General features: G+C 42.2%; 1 protein-coding gene across 1 annotated transcript in view; it reads left to right on the top strand.

Moving 5' to 3' along the window:
- Positions 1-12,751: 12,751 nt before the first annotated feature.
- CCR8 (C-C motif chemokine receptor 8) overlaps positions 12,752-13,612 on the top strand; it is a 6,335-nt gene continuing 5,474 nt past the window's right edge. The window contains exon 1 of the mRNA XM_008710046.2: positions 12,752-12,877. The gene's annotated coding sequence lies outside the window, so the exon portion shown is untranslated. The remainder of the gene's footprint in view (positions 12,878-13,612) is intronic.

Raw genomic sequence — 13,612 nt, 5'->3', positions numbered from 1 at the left:
AAAATACAGTATAATGCAGAAAGAACCGTGGGCTATGCTTCAGATGACCTGAGTACAGGGTCTGGCTCTTCTACCGACTCACTGTGTGTTTGGGGTGAGTTAATTCACCTCTCTGGACTTAAATATTCCCTTTTATAAAGATAGAGTTCAGTTAGATGGCCTGAGGTCATTTTCTGCCTAATGCTCTATGACCAGTGTCTGTGATAGCAATAATTTACACATTTACACTTAGAGTTGATTTAAACGCAATTTTTTTTCTTTGTTTATTTTGGGAGAAAGGAAGTAGAATGTGCCGTTTATTGCTTGCCAGATGGAGAACTGACCTCCTGTTGCAACATAGCTGCCTCAGAGGAGTTCCTTATCAGATCTTAAGCAAGAGAGGCAGGTACAGACAAGGGAGGTACAGCTGCTTCTATTAGCAAAGGAGGCACAAGGAGAACTAGCCATCGAAGGTTCTCAGAAGTTTGGGAAGATAACTCAAACTGTGGTATTCTCATAGGGTATCTCCTCCCATCTGTCCTGTTTTTAAAGGAACTCTGACTCTGCACTGATGCACATCCAGGAACTGCATGATCACGCGAACCTCTCTGGTCCAGAGGCTCAAGTCAGGTCTCTTCACCAGGCAGACTTCCCTGGGCGTGCAAATCAAAGAAGATATCTGTGGTGTGACTGCTTATCAGTTTGTTCTTGTGAATCCATGACAAAATCACTTGGCCAGAGGTATTGGCCCAAGGTGTGATCTCCCCGTCTGTGATTGACATGCCTACCCCACAGTCTGTCATAATGACCACAGTGGTTAGCTGCCCTGCCAGACCCCCAGCCTCTCTTCCTGTCCCCACGGAGCACAGTGCAGTAAGACCATTTCAACTACAGTCGATCCTTAACACAGCACTTTTTAAAGATTTTGGAGCTTCCTTCATCAATTTATTTTTCATTCTGAGGTGAAGGAAGACCTTCTGGACCCTTGGAGGGACACGGTGGAGTTGGATTTATATAGGATGTCCCTCATAGATCCAATCCTGCATTTTTGTGCCCTGGTGAATTTAAATTCTTTCTTCTATCTCCACCAAGAGTGGTTTTTTGTTCTTTGTTTTTGTTTTTTTTTGTCATTCAAGGTCACTTAAGAGGCTCCAACAATGAGTCCAGGTTTGGATTAGCCAATTCAGCAAAGTGTTAGCAATTGTTTGGCCACAGAGCTGATCTCTGATGAATATAGACATATCAATGAATCCATCGAAATCCCACATTTCATTTGCCCTCCTTGACTCAGCAGACATTTCCACACATTTCCCAGACTTTTTATAATTAAAAAAAATTTTGTGTATGTCCTTCAGAGTGCCACACTATTTTCTATATTCTGAGTTCTTATTTTACCCCCATGATTAGGATGAATTCAGACTCTGGAGAAGTGAGGTCTGAGGGGAGGTTTTCACTAAGATGCATGGGGCCTGGGGATTCATCCAGGTCCTTCAAGTCCTCAGAATCTGCAGGTAACATCATTCCTTTTGTCAGGACCCTACTTTTTAAAAAGCACAGTGCTACTAGGTATTTACCCAAAGGATATAAAAATACTGATTCTAAGGGATACATGCACCCCGATGTTTATAGCAGCATTATCTACAATAGCCAAATTATGGAGAGAGCCCAAATGTCCATCAAGTGATTAATGGATAAAGAAGATGTGGTATACACACACACACACACACACACACACACACACACACACACACACACTGGAATATTACTCAGCCAAAAATGAATGAAATCTTGCCATTTGCAATGAGGTGGATGGAGCTAGAGTGTATTACGCTAAATGAAATAAGTCAGTCAGAGAAAGAGAAATACCATATGATTTCACTCATATGTGGGATTTAGAAAACATGTTTTGTTTTTGAATATATGGGAAGGGGGAAGAGAGAAGGAGTGAGGGGGAAGCAAAGTGTAAGAGACTCTTAACAATAGAGAACAAACTGAGGGTTGATGGAGGGAGGTGGGTGGGGATGGGTTAAATGGGTGTTGGGGATTAAGGAGGGCATTTATAATGAGCACTGGGTGATGTATGTAAGTGATGAAACACTAAATTCTATTCCTGAAACCGATATTACACTATACGTTAATTAACTAGAATTTAAATAAAAATTTAGAAGAAAAGAATAAAAATAAAAAACACAGTGCTCTGTATTTCACAGAAACCCAGAGAAACAATACACACAATCGTTAATATGGTTCAGAAACCCACAGGATCTGTTTCTGAGTGAGGTCCTCTATTACCTTTGCCAACGGTTTGCAACCAGATGGTGCTACTCCTTGAAGGGGCATTTGGAAATGTTGATGGTAATCCTGTTGTCAGAATAGCTGAGGGTTATGTGGTGTCTCTGGGGTGTTTCTCAATTGGATGAGGGCCCCCCAAATGTGGGGTATCCTGATTGGGTGGGGGCCAGTGGCAGGGGTGCTAAAAGAATTCACCTGAGGCAGAACAAAGGAGATAGACGTTTACTGAATACACCTCAAGGGAGTGGAGGGCAGGACATTAGAGGAGAGGCTGTCTGCAACAAGGTAGTGGGTAGGGGCTGTTTTTAAAGGAGGAAGATGAGGAGGTGTGACAACATATGGAATTCTCCCATTTTTGGTAACTGTGCCTAGTTGTAAGTAGTTGGTCAGTTAGGGCCTATGGATATTTTGAGGTGGGTTGCCTGATCGGTCTTTTCTACATTCAGCCAGTTTGCCTGAAAGCAGGCTCAATAGGTTGCGATTGGTATTTAGTGCCCCAAGGCAAAAGATGTTAAATATCCTGTGAAATCAGGACTCAGGGATGAATTGGGGCACTTGTGGGCATCTCTCAGGAACCAATGGGCAATCTCTTTTTGGACACCACCGTAAGAATTGCAGAACCCCTTTCTAGCCATGGTGATTCTCCTCAGACGCAAAATCTCAGATGACCAAGTCTGATTGGTTTTCCTGGGCTCAGCCTTGGGTGAAGATTAGAGTTGAGGCACCACAATTAACAGTCTTTTGTTTTCCCAAAGGAAAAGGAGGGTTTTCACATTAAAAGAAGGAAAATGGACAGTGGATGGGTGGGCACAGAAACAACAATGTCAGCAAACAAAACAAATGCCCACTGTGGTTACTGCCAGCTGGACAATCTTGATCAGATCACCTCCAGGTCAGGGTATTGATCAGAAAGAATTCTTTCAATTACAAGAGACAGAAACTCAGCTGAAGCCAGTTAAATGTACTAGCCTGAAATTGTGATTTCCACCACCACCTTAATCTATTTCCATCCATTCCACTGGGCACATAACTGGCCCTTTCCATCTGTAAGATGGTGACATTTACTTCTGGGAGATTTTCTTGAATTATGTGTTTTCTAATTCCTTCTCCTTTGTTTTCTCTGTGCTGTTTGTGGAATTTCTGTAACTTGGATGCTGGACCCTAGCAGTGGTTCTTGGATTGTTTTCTCTCTGTTTTTCCATATATTGTCTTTCTGCTGTCCTTCACGGAGACATCCTTAACTTCACTTTCTAAACCTTCTGTTGATCTTTAAAATCTGATAGCATGCTTCTAATGTCCAGAACCACTTTTGTACTATTAATGTTCCTTTTGGTAGCATTCAATTCTCATTTTATCGATGTCACATCTTCTTATTTTCTCTGAGGCATTTATATTTTTAAGTTCTCTTATCTCTGCATAGACTCTGTTTCCTCGAAATCTTTGTTTCCTGTCAGTGTGTTTGGTCTCTGTCTTTCATATTGGAGCCTTTCCTCTCACCTGTAGTTGTTCTTAGTATTCTGTCTGCTGGCAGCTCTGAGTACTTGGGACAGTTTATTAGTTGTGAACTTCACCAAGTATTGCCTGTTTGGACTGTTGGGTGGGGGAGCCACAATGCCCATGGCCTTGAGTGTTTCTTCATGGACCCATCAGAGCCTACTGAGGAGATTCTTCTTGTCTCCCGCTGGTGAGGGATGCAGGCCAGAGGGCCTTAGTGGGGTGTGCATATGGTCACTTAATCTTCTCTCCGGAGAATGCTAGTCTACTGCAGGGGTGAAGGAAGGGCAGCCACTTGCTGCACGGAATAGAGAAGGGGACTTAGGGATGAGGCTGCTTATTAAATAGCTTTCACCAGTTCCCATCATTTAAACTATCACCTCATCCACTTGAAGAAATCATTCTAGAGACACATAGACACAGCAGACTGGACCCACCTGTTCTAAACATCCTCGGTATGAGTACTGTCCATTCACACTATCACAGTTAGCATCAAACACTTGTATAATTAGCTTTTTCCCTGTTACCCACCACATATGACCCTACAGGACAGAAGGCTTGCCTATAGCACCCCCCACTGTATCCTCACGACCCAGCACAGAGGCTCTCATGTGGTAAGCACTTGATAAATATTTAGAGGATTAATGAAAAAAACGAATACATGGATGGAGTCACTACTTCTAGAACTAAAACAGATTGAAAATTTTAAATTCCAGTTCTTTAAAATTTTCTCATCATTTCAAAAATCTAAGGATACTGTTTTAAGGTACCTCTTTATGCCAGTATAATTTAAATATTTAAAATATTCATTCATTAATAGGAAATACTTGGGGATATCTACCGTGGTGGCCAAGGACAGGCCACCCCAAAAGGCATACTGATTATCTTGAATGAATGCTGCTTATGAAACAGCCAGTGCAAGAAGAAAAGCATGACCTCTCTTTGTCTTCAGAAAGCAGAAATAAATCTCCCATGGGAGACGTACTCTCCCTGTACCAGGAGGTGGAGACATCCTTATCACCAGAGATAGGGCATTCATAACTAAGAAGCTGATATAAACAAACCTCGTTACTTTCACTAATTTACTACCCCAGGCCCAAATCCTGTTTAGAATTCGTTGCTAATTGAAGCTCCCAAACATAAATTTTCTTTGTCTTGTCAATTCCTCACAGACTTATGACTTTGTCTAAAATGTATAAAAACTGCATTGGGTTGGGGGGGGGTCCCCAATTTCATTATTGGGCCTGTGTGTGCACATAATTAAACCTTGGGTTTTTTTCTCCTGTTAATCTTTCTGGTGTTAATTTAATTTTTAGACCAGCTAGAAGAATTTCGAAAGGTATGGGAAAATGTTTCATTCCCAACAGAGCCCATCCCCAAAGTTCCAGCAATGCTCTATTATAGCATATCCTACCAAACCATGTGACGTGGTTGGACAGGATAGGTCCCCTAGGCTGTAAAAAGTCAGCCAAAAACTCACTATGTAAAGCATGTATACTCATATCATAGAAGTTGTTGAAGAAGTTCTACCTCAAACCACAAAATATTGAATCATGTGGAAATGGAAAGTCTTTTTCCTTAAAACTATAAAATACCTAAACACCGAAACATTGGTATGTTTCCTAAAGAGAACCCTCTGAACTCTGCAATGTTCATTAGTGGTCAGAGAAGCTGTGTTGAACCAGCTATGGGACTGAGCTGGAGCGATTTCTTTGGAGGGGTTGGTGGTGATTTGATATAATGGTGCATTTCAGGAGTCCTCTGTTCCTAATAAGATATGTAACCCAGTACTTGAAGACTCAGCACACTCTTTCCGAATCTTGCTTGTTTGTTTACTCCATTAACTACGGTGTTGTTCTGTGGTTTGTTTGGTATATTAAGATTCTCCAGAAAAACAGAATTAATTAGATGTATGTATACATAGAGAGAGAGATTTATATTAAGGAATTGGCTATCCATTGTGGAGGCTTGGCAACTCCAGAACTTGCAAGGCTGGCCAACAGGCTGGAGACGAAGGGAAGCTGCAATTCAAGTTCATAGGTGGTTTGCTGGCAGAAGTCCCTCTACTTCTGAAGAGGTCAGTCTTTTTTAATTAAAACCTTCAACTGATTGGATGAAGCCCAGCCACATTATGGACAGTAATCTACTCAAAGTCCACGGATTTAAATGTTAATGTCATCTAAAAAATACCTTCACAGAAGCATCTAAAATGTTTGACCAAATATCTGGATACTGTCACCTAGCCAAGCTGACACATAAAATTAACTATTGCATGTGGTGGTTAGTAAACTGTTAATAGGATTTTTCTAAGTTTTGGAGACTAGATGAAGAAGAAGGCAATAGGGGCGCCTGGGTGGCACAGCGGTTAAGCGTCTGCCTTCGGCTCAGGGCGTGATCCCGGCGTTATGGGATCGAGCCCCACATCAGGCTCCTCCACTATGAGCCTGCTTCTTCCTCTCCCACTCCCCCTGACTGTGTTCCCTCTCTCGCTGGCTGTCTCTATCTCTGTCAAATAAATAAATAAAAAATCTTTAAAAAAGAAGAAGAAGGCAATAGATTTCAATTAAGATCCTCCCCAAAGCTTTGGGAAGTGTGTCAATGATAGAAGTGGCAAATGCTATTAACAATGCATTTTGAAATATGTTTGCCCAGAGGGTTTTCCTTCCAGAACTCATTGACTATGTTTGTACAGCAAGAGGTGGACTTGAGAGGCTGTTGATTCTGGAGGCTCTATGTGACTTCAGCTGTGTAGATGGTTTCTGCTGCTTTCCAGAATGCTGGGGCCTTCCTGTATGGCCAAAGGTGAGAAACCAAGGCTTCTCTTTAGCCACATCACTGTCTCCTGTCTTTAGAGCTAGGGTAGGGGAGCTTGAATAAAGGCCACCCAGAGATATCAAGTCCTAATCCCTGGAATTTGGAACCTTATTTGGAAAAAGGAACTTTGCAGATGTGATTAAGTCAAGGATCTTGAGATAGGAAGATTATTGCAGATTACCCAGGTGACCCTCAATGCAATCACCAGAGTCCTTATAATGTAGAAGCAGAAAGAGATTTTAGGTAGCACACAGAGAAGATGGTGGGAAGGTAGAGGTAGAGACTGGAGTGATGTAACCACAGATTTAGGATTGCTGGGTGGCCACCAAGAGCTGCACTGCAGCAAGCAAGGACTCTCCTTTAGAGTCCTGGAGAGCTCAGTTCTGCTGGATTTCAGTTGTCTGGACTCCAACTCTAAAAGAATACATTTCCACAAAGTTGGTGGTAGTTTGTTTTCCAGCAGGCTCAGAAAACTGCTACTGGGGGTGAGAGCAGACAGGTGCCCAGTCCTACAGGGCCCACGCCAACCCCACACAATGGCCTGGGAACCACAGCAAGGGGCTTGTCCTTTGGGTCTGGCTGTTCAAGGACCTTTCAACAATTTTTCCAATTTTTCAGCTAATCCCACGTCTTCATCTTGCCTTGCACTCCACTCAATGATTTATGGAGAGGTTGCTGTGCACCAGGCACCATGCCAAGTACGGAGGAGCAATGGATAAAAGGATCCCAAGGAATTCCCAATAAAAACTCCTTGGGGTATAGATAAGCCCCAGAAGCACCTCTGCTGACTGGACTTGCCTCTGCCAAAGTCAAGTTGCTTGGTAAAACTAGGCCTCTACCAAGTGGTCCAGCTCTGTGGAGCTCAGGACAGAAACCACAGACCATTCCCCCTGACTCCCCTTGTGCCTTGCACAAAAGCCCTCCTTCTGTACCAGGTGCTGTGCTGTCTTTCTGGCCTAACCTGAAACCTGGGCTTGGGGAAATGCCACTTTACTCCCTCGGGACTGCCTGGCCTGGCTGGAAAAGGGTACATGGCTCCTTCCCCCAGCTGCGGGCAAAACAGGTATCGTAGTTTTTGCCATTGTGATGTGAGTCAGCAGTACCTGTGGGCCCTGAGTTTCACCGTCTATGAACCATTGATCTTTGCTTATCAGGTAGAAAACTCGCCTAAAGTATCTGGGGTTTTCCCCAAACTGCGTCAGAGCATGAATGATGTTGGTGAGGGGAGTTACCCAGGTATGAACTCGGGCACTGGCAGATATTTCTAAGAGATGAAATTTGTGAGGCAAAAAGATTGGATTCATGGGTCGTGAAGCAAAATTTAAAGGAATACATAGCCATTTTAAATTGTATCTAGGAGGGCATGTATTGCATGGAACACTGGGTGTTATACGCAAACAATGAATCATGGAACACTACATCAAAAACTAATGATGTACTGTATGGTGACTAACATAACATAATAAAAAATTTAAAAGTAAATAAATAAATAAATAAATAGTATCTAAATTGAAGTGTAACAGTGACATGGCTGTCTTCTGTACTGGAAGCCCTTACTTTCCTCCGTGTTTCCGAGAGGAACTTCCACATACCTCCAGGAGGGGGATCAGTAGTGGGAAAAACAGCTCTGGTTCCTCTCCGCCCCCCCTTACTACTCCTCATTGGAGTTGTGCCCCATCTCTCTGTTGTCTTCTTGGAATGGTCTGCACTCCACAGTAAAGGTGCTTGTGCTCATAGACCTCTGCAGTAAGTTGACCAACTAGGTCTGTTTTTGTCAGGCCCGTTAGGTCTTTGCCTCTTCTATTGAGGCAAAATATGATCCTCCATGCAGGTGGCCCTACTGGCATGGTCTCAACCAGCAGAAGTAAACCATGTTCATCACTTCACAATTCTGTTCCTGAAATGCCTATTGTCATCACTGTGTGGAAGAAAGCACAAAGGATCAAGTGGTGTGGGACAAATATTCTAGACAATATACAGATAAAATGGGGTTTTTTTTTTTTTTTTACCTAACATTGTACTCTTCCAGTGACCGAATGCTTGTGCAGGTACCATAGTAGAATGCTAAGTGAAATAAGTCAAGCAGAGAAAGACAATTATCATATGGTAACATAAGGAAGAGCGCAGAGGACCACTGGGGAAGGGAGGGAAAACTGAAGGGGGAGACATCAGAGAGGGAGACAAACCATGAGAGACTCTGGACTCCAGGAAACAAACTGAGGGTTACAGAAGGGAGAGGGTAGGGGATAGGGTAACCGGGTGATGGGCATTAGGGAGGGCACATGTTGTGATGAGCACTGGGTGTTATACACAACTAATGAATCGTTGAACACTACATCAAAAACTTATAATATACTATATGCTGGCTAACTGAACATAGTAAAAAAAAAAAGAATTAAGCAGTCTACTTTCTTTTTTCTTTTTTTTTTTAAGCTTTTAAGTGTTTTCCAAGTTGTTTCTATTATACATCATATCGTAGCTTTGTAGATAGCTTTCTTTCCCTCCTGCATTTTGGATTATTACCTTAAGTTAGATTTCCAAAAGATGGCCCCAAGGTCCTCCCAGACACTTTGTATTTATATTATATATATAGACACTCCCAGATTACTTTTAGCTGAGCTCCTGTGCTCCTTTGCACAGATACTGTGTTGCACAGTGGAAGCAACAAAGACTTTCCTGGTTGCCTTGGTGAGTTTCCTGTCACCTCCTGTTCTCAGCATATTCTCTGACTTTCTTAGCACATGCTGTGCAAATTTTCTCCCAAGTTACCATTTCCCATGTAATCTTGGTAGCCCCTCTTTTCTCCCACTCCAGATTTAGGGTGAAAATACGGGGAGAGGGGTAAACTCAAGAGTGAGGATTAGAGGACCGACCACCTGTGATGTGCTCCACCTTCATACTGATATCTCACTTTCTTCCTCAGAAGCTTCCAGAAGGAAACTACAATCCTCATTCTACATAGAAAGAAGCTAAGAGTGGGAGACCAATGGGCTGTGAGTCTGATTGCATTCCAGAATTAAAGAGTGGTAATACTGACAATTTTCATCACTCCCTTACTTTCTTTCTCCCAAATTCCCCTCCTTCTAGGGGGTTCTCTTCTGCTATCCCAAAGAATGTAACCATTCACAACAGGCTTCCTTGCCCCCTAATCTGTCAAGACCACTTCTATCAGTTAGTTCTTGTCACAACAATGCTGCTTAACAAACAATGAAAAAAAGCCTCAGCTGTGTTCATTGCTCATACATCTGTGGTGGGCAGCTAGGCAGCTCTGTTGATCTTGGATAGCCTCATTTGCACATTGAGCTCGTGGAGTTGGCTGGCAGATCTAGGTTGGCCTTGGCTAGGATGAGTGAAGTACCTTGATTCTCCTCCAGCCGACTAACTGGGGAGTTTTTTTCATGGTAATAAAGAGTTACAAGAATGAGCATGTGCCTCAGGTCTCTACTTGCTCCAAGAAACACTGGGACCATGAATGCAAGGAATCTACTGCATCCTTCCACAAATGACTGGATTGGAGATGGGAAGTTTCTGGAACTTCTATAGCTCCCTCCCAACATCTGGGGAACCTGTTCCCTCCCTTGGGCCCTGGGAAATTAATTTAAGGTGAGCCTCCAAAGGCTTTCTTTTTGAAAGAGTTAACCTTTAGAACCTAATGCTCGGTTTTGACCCAACACACACTGGATCCCAAAGGCTCTGACATTTGCCAATTTTAAGAGAACGAAATTAAAAGTTTGGACTGTGTAATCCCTTGGACCTGCATATGAAGTCTAGCCTTCAGTTAACTATTTGGGTGACCACTGCCACAACACCTCACTTCTCTGAGCTTCAGTTTCTCAAACAAAAGTTATAATAACTCTCATGCATAATCTTCATGAGACCTAATGAGGATGAAGTAGACAAAGGAATTGGCACATAAAAGTCACTCGATAACTGGGAGCTATCAAATCAGTCTCTACTCTTTTACTTGTGCCAGAAACCCAACTGAAACTAGCTGATGCCTTAAAGTGTGGTCCTGGGGGTGGAGGGGGGATGCGAATGAATCACACAACTGTCATTCCAGGAACACAAACAGTTTCATCAGAATTATATATTTTCTCCATTTCTTGGCTATAATTTTCCCTGCTTGGTTTCATCCTGCAAGTAGTTTTCTGCCATATGGGGGGTCAAGATGTGAGATTCTCTAAATCAATCATGATCATGGATGGGAAAATGAAACATTCCCCTTGACCAGACAGAGTCAAGGAGATTTCCTTCTTTTTAATGGTGTATGTGTGTATGCGCGTGCACATGTGTGTGTGTGTGCACACGTGTGTCAATGTGATTGGCAGCCCAGTCGGTAATGCATGGAATGGGAGCTAGATGGATGTCCCTTTATCTAAAGTTTCATCTAAAGAAAAGATGTTGACAGACATAAGCAACATGGCCATTACATTATTACTCTGCTCACCACAGGATGAAAAGAGGGAACATTTAATAATGATATTTTCAGTGTACACCATGTAAGCAATGAAATCATTCACAGAAATGATCACTGCTACCACTATAATTCAAATATATATGCCTATACACACATATCCACCACACTTGGGAATGCTATGGGCCATGAAGGAAAGCCAGTGCAGGTAGAAATTATACAATTTCAAAATAATGACAAAATAGTCGTCTTATTTTTTAATAAACTTTCAGTTAAAAAATTTAATAGACTTTGTTTCTTATGGAACTTTTAGGTATGCAGACAGTTTAAGTAGAAAGTACAGAAAGTCCCCATATACACCCTGTATCAGTCTGTTTAAGCCACCATAACAAAATGCCACACGCTGGGTGGCTTAGATGATAGAAATGTATTTTCTCACAGTTCTGGAAGCTAGAAGTCCAAGATCAAGGTGCTGACAAATTGGGTTCCCGTTGAGAGCCTTTTCCTGGCTTGTAGATGGCCACCTTCTTGCTGTGTCCTCACATGGTCTCTTCTCTGTACACATGCAGTCAGAGGGTTCTGGTATCTCCTCCTCCTCTAATAGAAATACCAGTCATATCAGATCCGAGCCCCGTCCTTGTGACCTGATTTGACTTTAATTACATATCTAAAGGCAAATACCATCACACTATGGGTTAGAGCTTCAGCATATGAATTTGGGGAGCGGGGACACAATTCAGTCCATAATACCACCTCGCCCTCCCTCACAGTTTCTTCCATTATTAACATCTGGCATTAGGGTGGTCCATTTGTTACAACTGATGAGTCAACATTGATAGATTATTAACTGAAGCCCATAGTTTATATTAGGGTTCATCCTGCATTGTACGTTCTCTGGTTTTTGACAATGCTTAATGATATGTATCCACTACTACGGTTTCATAGAAAATAGTTTTGCCACCCTAAAAATGTCCTATGCTCCACCTTTTCACCCCCCCCAAGCCCCTGGAAACCACTTACCTTTTTTTACTGTCTCTATAGTTTTGCCTTTTCCAGAATGTCATATAGTTGGAATCAGATAAGATGCAGCCTCCTCAGATGGGTTCATTCACTTAGCAATATATGTATAAAGCGTCCTTGTGTGTGTGTGTGTGTGTGTGTGTGTGTGTGTGTGTGTGTGTGGCTTGATAGCTCTCTTTTTAATATCACTGAATAATATTCTATTGTGTACATTGCCACAGCTTGTTTATCCATTCCTTGATCCAAGGACATCTTGGTTGCTTCCAGTTTGGGGCAATTATGAATAAAGCTGCTATAAATATTCATGCTCAGGGTTTTGTGTGGATATGTTTTCAACTCATTTGGGTAAATATTCAGGAGCATGATTATTGGGTTCTATGGTAAGCTTATTCTAGCTTTATAAAAAATTGCCAATTTTCTTTCAAAAAAAAAATTGCCAAGCTGTCTTCCAAAGTGGTGGTACAATTTTGCAGCCCCACCGGTAGGAAATGAGAGCTCCTCTTGCTCTGCCTCCTCTCCAGCATTTGGTGTTGTCAGGGTTTTGGACTTTCGCCATCTTAATAATTAAGTAGTAGTATCTCTCTGTTGTTTTAATTTACAATTCTCTAATGACATAATGTGTTGAGCATATTTTCATATGCTCATTTGCCATCTGTATGTGTTCTTGGGTGAGATCATAATTTTTTTAGCTTTTTAAATAACCGTGGGATGGTAGATCCACCCCTATTCTGCCACTCACCGCAAAGAGATAAGATACCTCCCTTGAGAGGAGCTCTTGCTCACTGAGCTGCACACATGGAGGGCAGGTTCTGAAAAGAAGAAATTAGCAACACTGAAATCTCCAGAACAAAGGCTCTAATTAAGGTATGTATTAATGAGCATCCTTGGGGAAGAAGGATAGAAGTAGTCAGGGACACTTTCATGTCCTTGGGAAAAAAGCAAAGGGAAGGCAAATATTTTAGAAGTCTGGCAGAAGAGGTGAATTTTTTTTTTTTAATCTTTGCATGTCCTGAGCCCACAAACCTGCAGATGTCTTAGTGGTGGCCCATGGCTCTGACTGAGGGAAGCAAGCCATGCCATTTTCTCTGTAGGACATCAGGAGGGAGTCAAAGTTCCTATAAGAGTGGGAAGGTTCATAAGAAAATACCTCTAATCCCCAGGCATCTGAGAGGAGTCTGTCCTTGTGCTGGTTACAATGCTTCTATCAGACAAACCGTTACTCAGCTACAAAATAGTCTAGAACTTGAAAGTCAGGTGGCCTAACTTCTAAAAGACTGGGGTGTTTTTATTCTACCCACAAAATAGCTAAATATGGAAGAGGAGAAAGGGTTCAGAGTGAATGTAGTTTTGAGTCCTGGCTCTATGGCCTCCCTCTCTGTAACTTTAGTCAATGGACTGATGGTCTCTGAGATTCAGATATAACCGTAACTCCAGAAGCAGAAAGGAAGGATGAGTGCCTGCCTCACAGGTATTCAAGAGAAATGAATAAAGGAATGCTCCTAAAACACCTTGTCTCCTGTAATAAATGATGCACATTCTTAATACTTCGCATAGATTTTCCTGATGAGAGAACATGGGAGAAGTATGGATTGGGGGTCA

The sequence above is a fragment of the Ursus maritimus genome, unplaced genomic scaffold (genome assembly GCF_017311325.1).
Source record: "Ursus maritimus isolate PB19 unplaced genomic scaffold, ASM1731132v1 scaffold_20, whole genome shotgun sequence".
Lineage (NCBI taxonomy): Eukaryota > Metazoa > Chordata > Mammalia > Carnivora > Ursidae > Ursus > Ursus maritimus.
The sequence above is the reverse complement of the archived record's forward strand: the minus strand, read 5'-3'. Positions and strand labels throughout refer to the sequence as shown.